Genomic DNA, 4,004 nt, shown 5'->3' with positions numbered 1-4,004 from the left:
GGCTGGGGGAGGTTCTTTCTGGCTCCTGGAGTGCCAGGGCGGTCCTGGAAAGGGACTGCCAACGTTAATCTCGGTCCCAGGAGCTGTGAGGCAGAGTCACGGAGGGACAGGTTGGGACATTAGGTTGGGAGCAGGACTGCAGGGGAGCGGACACAGGAAGTGCTGGGGTGAGCTGGGGTAGAGGAAGCTGATTAGAACAGAGAAGCAATATCTCAGGACTGAGGTCATCGCGCCCGACTGCGTGGGTAGTAATCCTGGCTCTGCTAATTGCTTTGTGCCTTGAAGCCAATTGCTTGGCATCTCTATGGCCACAATTTCCTTTGAAAGGGGAATAACTGCAGCTGCCTCCTATGGTTGTTGTGGGGATAAAATTAGTAAATTTTTGTAAAATCCTTAGAGTGGTTTTGTTTAATGAAAACAGAGGTCACCAACAGCACTAGCATCACCTCCTGAGAAATGCAGGCTACCCACTCAGCCACACTCTAGCCTTAGGGAATCAGGATCTCACAGGAGCTGGGAATCCCCACCAGTGGATCCTGATGCATCAGAGACTTTGCAAAGCCCTGGTCTCAGTTTCCCAGGCAGACCTGTTGATGCCTCTGCTTGTTAAAGGATGCAGTTTACTGAGCCTTGCCCCGGACCTATTGAATTTATACTGGAATCGATTCCTAGAATCTGTGGTTTTTCAAAGCTACTCAGGTGTTAAGTTTGAACAGGAATGGACCAGGGAATCATAAATGGGCAGCCCTCTTTAATGAACAAATAGGGAGTCTAGACCCTCAAGAGGCAAAGGAGCTTGTCTAAGGTCTCCCTGCATGCTCCTAAGAGGCTTTGAGGCACTTGGGTTAAACTCCTCTAACTCACCTCCTTCCTCTCAACTAGTCCTCTGGTAAACCATCCTGTTTCCTAATCTGTGAAATGGGGCTAAAGTCAGACCTAGCTCAAAGGGTGACTGTGAAGATCCAGTGAGACCCACAAAGTCCCCACTAGGGATACGGATTAAGTGAAGGGGTTCATGTGTGTCCAAGTCCCAGAGCCTGAAATTCCTGCAGTGGCCTGGAACCCTGTGGGGCAGGTCTCCTTGTAGAAATTCTCATGATTAAATAAGGCTTGGAAATGCAAGTCACCAAGAGACAGTGGGATCACTGGGCCTCTTAGTTGGACCTAAAGCTGGCCCAGTCCTGAGCCATCCCCTGAACTGAGAGATGAGCACAGCCTGGGGTTCCCGAGTCCCAGTGTGCAAGTGAGGACACGAAACCATAGGGCTCACAGTGGCGTCTTGGCCCCAGGCAACCTCCACCCTGTATTTCTTTTACTGAAAAGAGATAGATAGATGACAGATAAATAAAGAGATAAAGATAGATAGATGATGGAGAGAAGCATACCCTCCTGGCTTTCTGGCAGCCTCCTTATTGGAGCGGCTGGTGTTCTGGGAGGGAGGACTTTACCCTCCCAGGGTGCATTATCGTCCTAGCATAGGGTGGGTACTGTTAGGACTTCAGGACTGACTCTAGGCTGGTGCTGGAAACTTAGAGCTGCCTCTCTGATCTTCCCTTAAAAGGGGGGAGAGCTTCCAAACCAAAGGGAGGGGGGTCCCACTGTTAACTCATGGGGAAGAGGAAGAGACCATTGCCACCCCTGCCCCCAGCCCCAGCCGTGCTTTGATGTATCCAGGGTCAGCTCTGGACTAGGATATGCAGGCCTTCAGCCCCAGTCCTCCCAGGGGCCAGGACTCTAGATGCTTTTGCCTTTGTGCATCTGATGACAGCTTCCCTCAACTCTGCCATAAAACACCTACCCCTCCTCATCCATTGAGTTCAAGTCTGAATCTCTGATACTCTCCCAGGTAGAGGCAATGGGGTCTTTGTTCCCAGAACATGTGTTTGCAATTCTAAATACAGAAATCATCCCACTCTGTTAGGATTTGGGGGGGCAGTGGTGGGGGCGAGAGGCATCTTCGAGGGTTCATGAAAGAGTCACTATCCCAAAGCACTGACCTTATGCCCTGGTTCTTTCAGGCGTGGCTTTAGTATCTGATAAATTCTCACCTCTCCAAACCTTGTGAGTGGTCTTTACCACATGATGATGTTTGTTTGGTTTGTTTTGTTTGAAGGCCACGCCTGTGGCATATGGAAGTTCCTGGGCTAAGGGTCTAATCAGAGCAACAGCTGAGGCCTATACCACAGCCACAGCAACAATGGGTCGAAGCTGCATCTACAACCTATGCAGCAGGTTGTGGCAACTCCAGATCTTTAACCTACTGAGCAAGGCCAGGGATCGAACCCACATTTTCATGGAGACTACATTGGGTCCTTAACCCACTGAGCTGCAATGGCAACTCATCATGGGTTTGACCACAGTAAAATAATCCAAACACCTGCAACTTGGCCAGAAGTATTCTTGTCACATATATAATGAAATGCGGACTACTTACTATGTGCAGCCAACATATGTGTCATATAAGTGTCAGCTGAAAGTGAAGCTTTTTTGGTGGCTCAACAGATTCCCTGAGCACTCCCTATTCCGTCACTGCTGCCAAGCTGCAATGGGTTTGCAGCCAAGCTCTCAGAGCACAGCCTCGACCGGGAAAGCAATACTGGAGCCCTATCACAGACCTATAGGTCCTGGTTCAGGCAGTGCTATGCTGTTTTTGGTTAGGGTCAGTTTTACACTTAAGGCAGAAGTGGAAGACTGCCACCTGCTGCTAAAATATCAGCTGCCTTTGTACACTGACGCCAAGAAGAATGCAGAGACAGAGTTGGAGGAGACAGAAAAAGTAGCTTTAGTTGCCAGGCAAAGAGGGAACACAGCAGGCTAGTGCTTCAAGGACTGTGGCCACCACCACTGCTCCCCACTCCCTTGAAGGAGTAGTGAGAAGTCTTACAGGGTTCAAGGAGCAGGGCTTGGTCAGCTTGGGGATATTCTGCGGACTGGTTGGTGGTAATTGGGAGTCAGTGTCATCAACCTTCTGGTTCCAACCAATCTGGGGTCTACCTGCTCCTGGACAGCATGCAATTGATTCTTCCACCTGGCGGGGGCTTCGGCACCTGCAAAACAGTTCCAAGGGCATGGCTCGGAATATTATCTAGAGTTCTGGAGGAAGAACAAAAGGTTCTTGACTTTGCTGAATGGCTGAACTATTACTCTTCTGTCTTGCTTGGCTGTTTTCCATTTTCTCGCTTCCCTGATTAAATGAATTCTTTGACTAAAGTTTTTCTATAGACAAAACGGCAGGTGGAAGACATGAGTGGGGGACCCCTCTAGGAAGGCCTCACAGGGTCCTGCTGGGCTACACACCCCAAATGGCATCAGGCCAGCAATTGCAAACATATGGTTCAGGTGCTATTCCGATGACCAGTAAATAGGAAGTGACAAGCATCAGCAGTCCACTGGGCTCTGGAAGCCAGAGCATTCGGGGATTGGCAGGATCCTGTGCTGGGTGGGATGCCATTACGAGTAGGCAGACGCCCACTGGGAGGTAAACATTTCAACGTCACCTAAGAAACAGAGGATCTGGGGACACAAGGCAGGTTTTTTTCTTTATCTTCTACTGAGCTATGGCCCTTTGAATTCTTTTTTGCCTCTTCCTTTTCACAGCACCTCAAATAGACTTGTCAGTGAATGGCCAACATCATTACCATCATAAGTCCAAGTTTCTCTGTCTCTCTCTCTCTCTCTTTCACTTTGGTCTATGTTATTCCTTGGCATGTTCAGTCTTCTGTCCCTTCCTGACCCTCCCTGGGGACTCACTATCATATATTGAATGTGATTGCTTTTACTTCACTCCTCGTCACACAGTTGGAATGGATTAGGATCTTTAAATCAACATGTCAAAGCAGAATTCACACACACACACACACACACACACACACACGCGGCGGCGGCAGCAGCAGCAGAAGAAGAAACACCTCCTGCCTGGGATCTCCCATACCAGTTAATGGAGACTTTATCCTTGCTCAGGTTGCTCCATTCAAAAGCCCAGGAATCATCACTGAGCCCTCTTT

The 4,004-nt window shown here is 49.2% G+C and overlaps 1 protein-coding gene across 5 annotated transcripts in view; it reads right to left on the bottom strand.

The window, feature by feature from the left end:
• The window catches only part of GLYATL2 (glycine-N-acyltransferase like 2), a 57,836-nt gene that overhangs the window by 52,490 nt on the left and 1,342 nt on the right, over positions 1-4,004 (bottom strand). For 2 of the 5 annotated variants that reach the window (XM_085011091.1, XM_085011094.1), the window contains exon 2: positions 2,885-3,047. The exons of 2 other annotated variants lie outside the window; for them this stretch is intronic. The gene's annotated coding sequence lies outside the window, so the exon portion shown is untranslated. The remainder of the gene's footprint in view (positions 1-2,884; positions 3,048-4,004) is intronic. One more of the 5 variants, XM_085011093.1, reaches the window with a different exon arrangement.

This window comes from Sus scrofa, chromosome 2 (genome assembly GCF_054392235.1).
Source record: "Sus scrofa isolate SSC_HxYL_T2T_F1_AM1 chromosome 2, Sscrofa_HxYL_maternal_Yorkshire_Landrace_v2.0, whole genome shotgun sequence".
Classification (NCBI taxonomy): Eukaryota; Metazoa; Chordata; class Mammalia; order Artiodactyla; family Suidae; genus Sus; species Sus scrofa.
The sequence above is the reverse complement of the archived record's forward strand: the minus strand, read 5'-3'. Positions and strand labels throughout refer to the sequence as shown.